At 46.1% G+C, this 13,356-nt stretch overlaps 1 protein-coding gene across 1 annotated transcript in view; it reads right to left on the bottom strand.

Annotated features, from left to right (window-relative positions):
• Window positions 1-13,356, bottom strand: part of LOC126142862 (fatty acyl-CoA reductase wat-like) — a 156,638-nt gene that overhangs the window by 116,991 nt on the left and 26,291 nt on the right. The window lies entirely within an intron of this gene.

The following is a 13,356-nucleotide window of genomic DNA, read 5'->3' as shown; positions in this document are numbered from 1 at the left end:
GTGCACAAATGCTGCGCAGCTAGCACCATTCGACGGCCAACACCGCGGTTCCTGGTGTGTCCGCTGTGCCGTGCGTGTGATCATTGCTTGTACAGCCCTCTCGCAGTGTCCGGAGCAAGTATGGTGGGTCTGACACACCGGTGTCAATGTGTTCTTTTTTCCATTTCCAGGAGTGTAGTTTGTCGAGGACAATGAGGACGGAGTACCACAGTACCCTCCCGCAGATATCCTATGAAAGATAACAGCGAACTGTATTTCAAATCGAAACTATCTATTCATTCTGAGACACGCGTTATTCGGTTTATGAGCGCTAGGTCACTTCTATCGTGTCTTCCGCTGAAAAGTTGAGTTATTCTGTAAATGTCTGCCCATGTACGTATTTTTCACTGACTTTAAATAAGATGCAACTTTTATATGTGGCATATACTATTGTTATCATTTAAACAATGCTTTCCTTTCTTTGACTTTTGACAAGCATATGTATTTATTCCCTACTTTTTAGAGTATTCAGCGGCTGGGACAGCGAAGTCGTCAATGACTTGTTTGGAGACTATGCATTGCATCTGTCAAACGTCTTTTTCCAGTCAGCATAACATGTGTACATATTACTGTTAACCTTACTCATTCTTGGTCAGTTCATTCTCTACCATCCAATAGCTTCTCCGTTTCCATTACGTGAATCAAAACAGACCCACCCCCATATTTACCTCAAGTTTCTTTGTAACCTTTCATGTAAGAGGCTACATACGACTTTAGTTATGAAGCACACGAAATTAAAATTGTCCTGTATTCTTTGCTTTCTTTGGTTTCTATTTCTATGATGAAGGAACTGGAGTAGTTTAAATTAAATCTTCAGAAAAATGACCTTAACATATATTCCCCTGAGACAGTTGGTCAGCCTCGATTTTCACAAACTGTCTGTTGACTTCTGTCTGACTCGGGTTCTTCGGCCGACGATTGTTTGATGATTTTTTTACGTTTCACCTGCACGAATGGCGAGCATTGTCAAAGCTTTACCGTCCATTGCTAGTGGTGGACTGGAGTTGATCTCGCGGACGCAGTGTACCTGCCGCGCCAACGTCTAGGGTTTTTCCGTGGTCATTTCTGGTGCGGTTCGCCTACTGCTACCTGAAACGGTCGTTCGCTGCAGCATGGGAATCTAAGATCTGTTCACACTGAGGCTTTCTGCTTTCTTGTTGAAGCTACCTTCATGGATGTGTATTTCTATACCTTCTCTGAAGAAGTAAGTGTGATAGATCTTTTCTGCAGCAAGAGCTTCGGTGTCGGCGAACTTTACCATGTGGTCGGTCTCACACAACGCGTGCTCAGCCATGGCTGATTTCTCCACCCGTCCCAACCTGCAGTGCCTCTTATATTCTGTGATCCTGGTCTTTCATGATCGTACAGTCATTCCAATACATACAGTCGATGTACGAGGTACCACACCTTCAGGTTTATGAGGTGCTAAGTCAAGTGCCTGTGATTCGAAATGTTGCCCACCACTGAACTAAGAGGACTGCGACGCCTTCCAGCTGTTAGCAGAAGCTACCATTCCACGAGCTATTTCACTAGGCAAAGCACGCGATGAGTGAGACCAACCACGCAGTAAAATTCATCGACACGGAAGTTCTTGTTGCATAAAAAAGCTATCACATCCGCTTGTTCAGAGAAGCTATAGAAACACAAAAACTTCAACAAGAAATAAGAAGGCCTCAAGGTGAATGGTCCTGAATTCCCGTGCTGCAGCGAACCACCGTTGGGAGTAACAAGCGGCGAACCACACCAGAAATGACAACGAAAAAAGCCCTTGGACTTTGTCGCACCACCTACATACACTGAACACACAAAAAAACTGGTACATCTACCTAATATCGTATAAGAACCCCCCAAGCACGCGGTGTCAACACCTACATAAGACAAAAAGTGTATAGATAAATTTTTAGATCGGTTACTCCTGATACAATGGCAGGTTATCAAGATTTAAGTGAGTTTGAACATGGTGTACAGTCGGCGCACGAGCGATGGGACACGGCGTGTCCGAAGTGGCGATTTTACCGTACAACAGTATCACGAGTAAATCTTGAATATCAGACACCCGGTACATCATCGAATCTCCGACATCGCTGCGGACGGAAAAATATCTTACAAGACGGGGACAACGACGACTGAAGAGAATGGTTCAAGGTGAAAGAAGTACAACCCTTCCGCAAATTGCTGCAGATTTCAATGCTGGGTCAGCGTGCGAACATGCAATGAAACATAATCGATATGGGCTTTCGGAACCGAAGGCTCACTCGTCTACCCTTCATGAGTGCACGGCACAAAGCTTTACGGCTCGCCTTGGCCCACCAACACCGACGTGGGACTGTTGATTATTTGAAATATGTTGCCTGATCGGACGAGTCGCGTTTCAAATTTTATCTTCCGGATGGACGTGTACGGGTATGGAGACAACCTGGTGAAGCCATTGACCCTGCATGTCAGCAGGGGACTATTCAAGATGGTGGAGGCTCTGCAATGGTGTGCGGCGTGTGCAGCTGGGTTGATATGGGACCCCTGATACGTCTAAATACGACTCTGACACGTGACATATACGTGAGCATCCTGTCTGATCACCTGCATCCATTCATTGTGCATTGGGCAATTCCAGCAAGACAATGTGACACCCTACAAATCCAGAACTGGTACAGAGTGGCTCCAAGACCACTCTTCTGAGTTTAAACACTCCCGCTGGCCACCAAACTCCCCAGACACGAACGTTATTGAACATATGTGGCATGTTTTGCAACTTTCTGTTCAGAAGAGATCTCCAGTCCCTCGTTCTCTTACGGATTGATAGACAGCCCTACAGGTTTTATGGTGTCAAGTCCCTCCAGCAACACTTCAGACATTATTCGAGTCCATCCTACGTAGTGTTGCGCACTTATACGTGCTAGAGGGGGCACTACGCGATTTAGGCAGGTGTACCAGTATATTTGGCTCTTCAGTGTAACAGACACTTGTCTTATATATGACAAGACACTTGTCTTATATATGCGTTGTCCACCACAGTGCCGTATTCTGCGGTTTACAGATCCCTGTATTTGAATACGCTTGCAGTTTCTTTGGCGCTTCAGTGTATAATCTGCAGCCGCGAGCGCGCCTCCAGTCCACCATCAGCAGTGGAGGGCGAAGCTTTGCTGGCGAAACAACACAAAATCATCAAACAAACGTTGGCCGAAGAACCCGAGAGCAAAAAGGCAGTTTATCAAGAAGTGGCCACGAAAGCCGTAACAATTCTGAGGCGTGATATTCTTTCATTTACTGAAGGCTTATCTTTTGTTCCGATTTTCCCACAGTCCATGTTTCACTACCGTCCAATGCTATAGTCCAGACGAACATTCTCAGAAATATCTTCCTCAGATTGAGGCCTATATTTGATAGTAGTAGACATCTCTTGTTCAGGAATGTCTTTTTGCCAGTGCTAGTCTGCTTTTGATGTCCTCCTTGCTCCGTCCGTCATTGGTTATTTTGCTGCCTAGGTACCAGAATTCCCTAACTTCTTCTACACTCCTGGAAATTGAAATAAGAACACCGTGAATTCATTGTCCCAGGAAGGGGAAACTTTATTGACACATTCCTGGGGACAGATACATCACATGATCACACTGACAGAACCACAGGCACATAGACACAGGCAACAGAGCATGCACAATGTCGGCACTAGTACAGTGTATATCCACCTTTCGCAGCAATGCAGGCTGCTATTGTCCCATGGAGACGATCGTAGAGATGCTGGATGTAGTCCTGTGGAACGGCTTGCCATGCCATTTCCACCTGGCGCCTCAGTTGGACCAGCGTTCGTGCTGGACGTACAGACCGCGTCAGACGACGCTTCATCCAGTCCCAAACATGCTCAATCGGGGACAGATCCGGAGATCTTGCTGGCCAGGGTAGTTGACTTACACATTCTAGAGCACGTTGGGTGGCACGGGATACATGCGGACGTGCATTGTCCTGTTGGAACAGCAAGTTCCCTTGCCGGTCTAGGAATGGTAGAACGATGGGTTCGATGACGGTTTGGATGTACCGTGCACTATTCAGTGTCCCCTCGACGATCACCAGTGGTGTACGGCCAGTGTAGGAGATCGCTCCCCACACCATGATGCCGGATGTTGGCCCTGTGTGCCTCGGTCATATGCAGTCCTGATTGTGGCGCTCACCTGCACGGCGCCAAACACGCATACGACCATCATTGGCACCAAGGCAGAAGCGACTCTCATCGCTGAAGACGACACGTCTCCATTCGTCCCTCCATTCACGCCTGTCGCGACACCACTGGAGGCGGGCTGCACGATGTTGGGGCGTGAGCGGAAGACGGCCTAACGGTGTGCGGGACCGTAGCCCAGCTTCATGGAGACGGTTGCGAATGGTCCTCGCCGATACCCCAGGAGCAACAGTGTCCCTAATTTGCTGGGAAGTGGCGGTGCGGTCCCCTACGGCACTGCGTAGGATCCTACGGTCTTGGCGTGAATCCGTGCGTCGCTTCGGTCCGGTTTCAGGTCGACGGGCACGTACACTTTCCGCCGACCACTGGCGACAACATCGATGTACTGTGGAGACCTCACGCCCCACGTGTTGAGCAATTCGGCGGTACGTCCACCCGGCCTCCCGCATGCCCACTATACGCCCTCGCTCAAAGTCCGTCAACTGCACATACGGTTCACGTCCACGCTGTCGCGGCATGCTACCAGTGTTAAAGACTGCGATGGAGCTCCGTATGCCACGGCAAACTGGCTGACACTGACGGCGGCGGTGCACAAATGCTGCGCAGCTAGCGCCATTCGACGGCCAACACCGCGGTTCCTGGTGTGTCCGCTGTGCCGTGCGTGTGATCATTCCTTGTACAGCCCTCTCGCAGTGTCCGGAGCAAGTATGGTGGGTCTGACACACCGGTGTCAATGTGTTCTTTTTTCCATTTCCAGGAGTGTACTTCGTGACCATCAATCCTGATGTTTAGTTTCTCACTGTTCTCGTATCTGCCATCCTCATTATTTTCGTCTTCCTCCAATTTACTCTCAATCCATATTCTGTACTCAATAGACTGTTCATTCCGTTCAGCATATCATGTAATTCTTCTTCACTTTCACTCAGGACAGCAATGTCATCAGGGAATTGTAACATTGGAATCCTTTCATCTTGTATTTTAATTCCACTCCTGAACCTATCTTTTAGTTCCATCATTGCTTCTTCGATGTACAGATTGAACAGTAGGGGGAAAGACTACATCCCTGTCTCACACCCCTTTTAATCCGATCACTTTGTTCTTGGTTGTCCACATTTATTATTTCCTCTAGCCTCTTTCACATATTGTATATTACCCGTCTCCCCCTATACCCTACCCCCATTTTCCCCAGAATTTAGAACATCTTGCACCATTTTACATTGTTAAAAGATTTTTCCAGGTGGAAAAATCTTATGAACGTGTCTTGATTTTTCTTTAGTCTTGCTTCCATTATCAACCGCAACGTCAAATTGCCTTTACCTTTTCTAAAGCCAAACTGATCATCACCTAGCACATCTCTTTCATTCTTCTGTATATTATTCTTGTCAGCAACTTGGATGTATGAGCTGCAGCTGATTGTGCTCGCACTTGTCAGCTCTTGCAGTTTTCGGAATTGTGTGGATTAGATTTGTCCGAAAGTCAGATGGTATGTCACCAGACTCATACATTCTACACAACAACGTGAACAGTCGTTTTGTTGCCACTTCCCCCAATGATACTAGAAATTCTAATGGAATGTTGTGTATCCCTTCTGCCTTATTTGGCCTTAAGTCCTTCAAAGCTCTCCTAAATTCTGATTCTAATACTGGATCCACTATCTCTTCTACGTAAATCGACTCCTGTTTCTTCTTCTATCACCTCAGACAAATCATCCCCTCATAGAGGCCTTCAATGTACTCTTTCCATCTATTCACTCTCTCCTCTGCATTTAACAGTGGAATTCCCATTGCACTCATAATGTTATCACCCTTGCTTTTAACGTCAGTTAAGGATGTTCTGACTTTCCTATACCCTGAGTCAATTCCGACAGTAATTTCTTTTCCCATTTCTTCACATTTTTCATTCAGCCATTTCGTCTTAGTTCTCCTGCGCTCCCTATTTATTTCATTCTTCAGCGACATGAATTTCTGTATTGCTGAATTTTACTGAACATTTTTGTACTTTGTTCCTTCATCGGTCAACTGAAGAATATATTCCGTTATCCATGGTTTCTTCGCAGTTCTCTTCTCTGTACCTATGTTTTTCGCTCCAACTTCTGTGATTGCCCTTTTTAGAGATGTCCATTCCACTTCAGTTAACCGCCTTCTGAACTATTTCTCATTCCTGTATCTATAGCATTAGAGAACTTGTGTCTCTACATCTATTAGTACTTCCGTATTCCACATCTTTGCATATCGATTCTTCCTGCTCTCGAACTTCAGCCTAGTCTTCATCACTACTACATTGCCATTTGAATCTATATCAGCTCCTGGGTACGCCTTACAGTCTAGTATCTGATTTGGGAGTCTCCGTCTGACCGTGATGTAATCTAACTGAAATCTTCCCGTATGACCCTGTCTTTTCCAAGTACACCGCCTCCTCTTGTGATTCTTGAACAGAGTATACGCTAAAATTTATTATAGTACTCAATTACTGAAGTGTCGGCAGAATTGCCAACACTGTTTTTAGAGGAGGCCGAAATGCACGCTATAAGCTCACGCAGGCTGGCGTCAGGTCTGAAACAGGATACGTAATGAATGCTATAAAGAAAAGTACGTAGCTTCTGGAATACTTAACTTTAATCCACATTTGTAGAACATTGCTCTTGATGATGCAGAAGGATTATAGCAATTGAATACGGCGCCTTGCTAGGTCGTAGCAACTGTAGCTGAAGGCTATGCTAACTATCGTCTCGGCAAATGAGAGCGTAATTCTCAGTGAACCATGGCTAGCAACGTCGGCTGTACAACGGGGGCGAGTGCTAGTACGTCTTTGTAGATCTGCCGTGTGGCGGTGCTCGGTCTGCCATCACTGACAGTGGCGACACGCGTCCGTCGTGTACTAACGGACCGCGGCCGATTTAAAGGCTACCACCTAGCAAGTGTGGTGTCTGGCGCTGATACCACAATTACTCTTTCCCTCTCTCATTTCTTGTCCCAAGCCCGTATTCTCCTGTAACCTTTTCTTCTACTCCTTCCCCTACAACTGCATTCCAGTCTCCCATGGGTATTAGATCTTCATCTCCATCTATTTACCGCATTACCCTTTCAGTATTTTCACGTAATTTCTCTGTCTCTTCATCTTCATACTGAAACGTCGGCATGTATACCTGAACGATTGTTGTCGGTGTTGGTTTGCTGTTGATTCTGATAAGAACAATCCTATAATTGAACTGTGCACTGTAACACATTCTCTGCCCTGCCTTTGTATTCATAACGAATCCTAATGCCGTTATAAGATTCCATGCTGCTGTTGATATTGCCCTATACTCGTCGGAGCAGATATCCTTGCCTTGTTTCCGTTTTACTTTACTGACCCCCACTATATCTAGATTGAGCCTTTGCATTTATATTTTTAGGTTTTCTAGCTCTCCTACCACGTTCAAGGTTCTGACATTCCACGCCCCGACTCGTAGATCGCTATCCCTTCGTTGGTTATTCAGTCTTTTTCTCATGGTCACTTCCCCCTTTGTAATCCCGAATATCTGATTGGAGGACTACACCGGAATGTTTTGACAGTGGGGAGATCATCATGATACTTTTACATTTACAGGCCACATGTCCTGTGGATACATGCTATGTGTCTTTAATGCAATGTTTCCACTGCCTTCTGCATCCTCATGAAGTTGATCTTTGTTGATTCTTCTACCTTTAGGGGTAGTTCCCACCCCAAGGACAAAAGAGTACCTTGAATCGCTGTCCGCTCCTCTGCCCTCTTTGACAAGGCCTTTGGCCGAATGAGTGTGACTTCTGTGTAGTAACTCTTCGGCCGCCAATGCTGATTATTAATCAAATTTGAAGCGGTGAGGGAATTCGAACCCAGGACTGAGGACGTTCTAATTACTAATCAAAGATGCATCCCCTAGGCCACGAATGCATTCTGTAAATAACATATACAATTTCAAATAACAACAACATCCGATGTAACACATTTCCTAACCTAAATGCAATCTGTTGGTATGTATTTCAAAGAAATAAAACCGAAAGCCAACTGATGATAGCGCAACTGTGGTGAATCATGGCTGGGTATTAAAGTAAAATAACAATTGTGTATTTGCGTACTTGCTAAAAGGTGGACCCATCTTTAATTCACTACAATTTTCTGCAAGTACAGCAACTAAGCTCAAAAATTTCACTACGATAATAACACAATTACGTAACATTTTGTTAACAACTTTTCAATCAATTTCGTTTCACCTAGACCGTATGTCGTCCTCCTACAAGTTATATCTGAAGAAGAATTTGCTTCAGTGATGATGAGCCACGCGTGGCTCGCGTTGCCGTCATCATGTATTTTACACCATGTTTTTAACGTACTTCCACCTCACTGCGTTAAGTTAAATTACTACTGTCACTGAGTTTCTGCTTTGCCTGTCCGTGACCTGCGCTTGCAGCGCGTATCGATATATCCCCTCTCGTAGTATCTTTGCTCGACTGCTATTGCTTCTCGGTCGTTGTCTGTCGTAAGCGAATGAGTTCGGGTCGCGAGTTCGGGCTGCCAGTCAGTTGGAACGCGTCTGGAGCTCAGTCCGGACCTGCCAGTCAGGAGTTCCAATGCGTCACTAGTGCAGTCGGGTTGGAGCAGTGAGGTCTGCGTCGACATGGCTCACCCTACCAATGCCGCCACGCATCACTTGAGCCCGGCTACGGTCTTGGTGGATCGTCGGTCCTACCGAACGACGCGTTTTGGCTAGCCGATCGTTCATGAGTCGGCTGTGTGTGTGCATCGACTCCCGATTTTCTTCGTGTGTGCTTAGTTACTGTTGGGTATCGTTCAGGTCCTCGTGCAAGTGTTTGCAGGTTGTATGTGTAGTTGCCGTTGTTTCCACTGACTACGATTTTAAATCGGTGTGGTGTTACCGCCAGACACCACACTTGCTAGGTGGTAGCCTTTAGATCGGCCGCGGTCCGCTAGTATACGACGGACCCGCGTGTCGCCACTGTCAGTGATTGCAGACCGAACGCCGCCACACGGCAGGTCTAGAGAGACGTCCTAGCACTCGGTCCAGTTGTACAGCCGACTTTGCTAGAGATGGAACAGACAAATAGCGCTCTCATTTGCCGAGACGATAGTTAGCATAGCCTTCAGCTACGTCAATTGCTACGACCTAGCAAGGCGCCAGTATAATTTACTATTTGTCTATGGATGCCTGTACTATCAGACCGATTTTATCCAATTGTGGATTAAAGTTAAGTATTCCAAGAGCTTCGTACTTTATTTATTAGACTCAACTCCTTTAACTGTTCCAGACTTCACGCCAGCTTAAACGCGTACATTTCGGCCTCCTCTAGCTACACGGTATTGGCTCTTCTGCCAACACACTAGTCGGTATTCTGCAGGCAGTCGGTCGGTTGTTGCGGACGAGGAAAGTTATCTCCGCGCGGTGCAATCGGCTGGGTCCTGGCAGTCCCTGCGCAGTCCGGAGCGTTTGTGGAGCTGTCCATTCGCTATGAGCTTCGTCGTTCACAGACCCATCACGTCAAAGTTCAGTAGTGGTTTCAGCTACCAAAGCCACGTCCATTCATGTTGTGGTGGTTCGTTTCGGTTGTTTACTGTTGGGGAGGTTTCCCTGTGAGCAACACCGAGTGTTTCTACTAATGAAATTAACTATTTTGGTGCCCCAGAGGAATGTTCTGCCTTGTGGCCGTTAGCGTTTAGGTTTCCTGCACTGAGCACTGACGTAAGTTCAGACAGTGTTCTTTTGGGTGAAGTTAACTATATTACTGTGTTTCAAATTCAAGTGCACCAGCGGAATTTTCTGACTAGTGGCCGTTAGGGTTCCGGTTACCTGCCCTGGCCACTAACGAAATTTCAGGCAGCGTCCTTTCCTCACCTGTTGTCGCTGTCCAGCATGGTGTGTAATTTTGACAGGTAATGCATTCTCCATTGTTGATTATCATGTTTGTAACCTATTCTGTTTGAGTTCCCACGTACTGATTGATGGGAAGCAAGTCGTTGTGTCAGTCGGTCCGTTGCTGTCCCCTGGTTGGGTTCCGACGGATCAAGTGTAATTGGGCTCACCACCTGTCTCGCCTAAGTTAACGAGGGCAGACCGACCTTCCTGGAGGCGTCTGAGTTCCGTTGTCTTTATTGTCTTTCCCACTGGTGTGAATTATCTGTTTTGAGCTACTTAAAATTTAAAAATCTTGCAAAATTAATTGTGGGCTTTCAGTCTTGAAACCTTATTTTTAAAATTATCTTTCAAGCTCAAACACTGCGAGCTTCTGCCTTTAAAAGACTGTGGTAATATATTTTAAAATTTTGAAACTTAACTGTGGCCTTCAGTCATTGGTATTGCACCTGCTTAGCCTTCAGGCTTTCCACTTAGCCGTGATATGCTTTGCGTCTTTAATTGCATTTTTATCTTGTTGATTTTTAAGATATCTTGTTTTAAACATTCTGGCATTCTGCGTTTTAAAAGTCTATCGCGATATATTCTAAAATTCTGAAATTTAACTGTGGCCTTCAGCCATTTATATTGCACCTTGCAAATGTTTCTTCTATGTACTTGCTGTGATGTTCTTTAAATTGTTTTATTGCTGTGTTAATTGGATTCTTATCTTGTTGATTTGTTAAGATTTGCCGGCTGCGGTGGCCAAGCGGTTCTAGGCGCTTCAGTCCGGAACGGTCGAAGGTTCGAATCCTGCCGAGGTCATGGATGTGTGTGATGTCCTTAGGTTAGTTAGGTTTAGGTAGTTCTAAGTTCTAGGGGACTGATGACCTCAGATGTTAAGTCCCATAGTGCTCAGAGCCATTTGTACAGTTTTTTTTTTTGTTAAGATTTCTTGTTTGGAGGCCTTCAGCCGTGAAAGAGTTGCATTCGGTAAAGGTGCGGCTATGTGCCGCTTTCGTTGTAAAAGTTATTAAATTACAATAAATTACAATTAGAAGGTGAAACTGACCTCAACCTATTTGACCCATTCCACAATCCTATTACCTGTTCTGCCCAGCGGGTTTAGCTGGCGTATCAGATGACACACTATTTTGATGATGTTTTGAATCTGTTTGATGCACCGTTACAAGAAATACAATGAATTTTCAGTGCCTAAATTGCCAAAACTCATTGTCGGATGTCAGTATAATTCCTACACATACACACCATCGGCGGGTATGCATATGATTAGAGGATTAGAGTTGCGACTCTCTGTGGGAGATAGAATGGCTCCAAGAATTGATTAGTGTTGTTTGTGTGCAGGATTGTTACCATCCTGGTAGAGTATATAAGGTGTACGAACGGTGTCAGACGTTGAATCATTTCAGTGTGAGCCTACATTTGACAAGGTGGTCGAATTGAGCAATATCGATAATTTTGTGAAATTTAGGTGTGGTAGAGTCCCAATGTTGGACTGCAGGGGAACTATAGGAAAGGCAATCTCGTCGTCAAGTCTGCAGTAGATTACGTCTGGTCACCACAAGAGAGGAATACTGAGTTGTGCACCAGGCACACCGTTAACCCTTACCACATGCGCCAGCCATCCGAAAATGTCTAATGGAGTCCCTGCAACGGTCTGCGTTATCCGACAGCGCTGGTCGGAGATTAGCGGCAACCTGTTTAAGGAATTACCACCCCTTTTGTAGGACGCCGTTAACACCTCAAAACAAACGGCTGCGGCTAGAGCATTGTTACCATCCTGGTAGAGTATATAAGGTGTACGAACGGTGTCAGACGTTGAATCATTTCAGTGTGAGCCTACATTTGACAAGGTGGTCGAATTGAGCAATATCGATAATTTTGTGAAATTTAGGTGTGGTAGAGTCCCAATGTTGGACTGCAGGGGAACTATAGGAAAGGCAATCTCGTCGTCAAGTCTGCAGTAGATTACGTCTGGTCACCACAAGAGAGGAATACTGAGTTGTGCACCAGGCACACCGTTAACCCTTACCACATGCGCCAGCCATCCGAAAATGTCTAATGGAGTCCCTGCAACGGTCTGCGTTATCCGACAGCGCTGGTCGGAGATTAGCGGCAACCTGTTTAAGGAATTACCACCCCTTTTGTAGGACGCCGTTAACACCTCAAAACAAACGGCTGCGGCTAGAGCATTGTTACCATCCTGGTAGAGTATATAAGGAGTACGAACGGTGTCAGACGTTGAATCATTTCAGTGTGAGCCTACATTTGACAAGGTGGTCGAATTGAGTAATATCGATAATTTTGTGAAATTTAGGTGTGGTAGAGTCCCAATGTTGGACTGCAGGGGAACTATAGGAAAGGCAATCTCGTCGTCAAGTCTGCAGTAGATTACGTCTGGTCACCACAAGAGAGGAATACTGTGTTGTGCACCAGGCACACCGTTAACCCTTACCACATGCGCCAGCCATCCGAAAATGTCTAATGGAGTCCCTGCAACGGTCTGCGTTATCCGACAGCGCTGGTCGGAGATTAGCGGCAACCTGTTTAAGGAATTACCACCCCTTTTGTAGGACGCCGTTAACACCTCAAAACAAACGGCTGCGGCTAGAGTATTTCCGTGACCTGGAATCACGGACTGACGATGAATAGCGTCGTATTGTGTTCGGCGATGAATGACGGTTCTGCAGTACACGGGACGACTATCGTCCGTGAATATGGCGGTGGCTTTGTCACATGTCGCATTCTTCCAACGTTTTGGTGAAAGCGGTGTTACTTGTGGCCTCATGCAGTGGGAAGCCATCGGGTGTTAGTTGTGATCACTGCTGGTAGTGACTGAGGGAATTCTGATTCCACAACGGTACGTCCCATTCGTTCAATGTTTTGGACGGCCACAGTGGTGACACACATCACGTTATGGCGTGGACAGACATCGGTTATCAATTCAGGTCGCGACTGATCATGACTGAGGGAATTAAGACGTTACAATGTAATGTCACGGTTATCCTGCAGGCTCTTGTGTTAGCGCTCACGCGACTGTATCGTGGGTGGTCGTGCGGTAGCGTTCTCGCTTCCCACGCCCGGGTTCCCGGGTTCGATTCCCGGCGGGGTCAGAGATTTTCTCTGCCTCGTGATGACTGGGTGTTGTGTGATGTCCTTAGCTTAGTTAGGTTTGAGTAGTTCTAAGTTCTAGGGGGCTGATGACCATAGATGTTAAGTCCCATAGTGCTCAGAGCCATTTGAACCATTTTTGGACTGTATC

Source organism: Schistocerca cancellata, unplaced genomic scaffold (assembly GCF_023864275.1).
Source record: "Schistocerca cancellata isolate TAMUIC-IGC-003103 unplaced genomic scaffold, iqSchCanc2.1 HiC_scaffold_756, whole genome shotgun sequence".
Taxonomy (NCBI): domain Eukaryota; kingdom Metazoa; phylum Arthropoda; class Insecta; order Orthoptera; family Acrididae; genus Schistocerca; species Schistocerca cancellata.
Note: the sequence above shows the minus strand (reverse complement) of the source record. Positions and strands in the feature narration are given on the sequence as shown.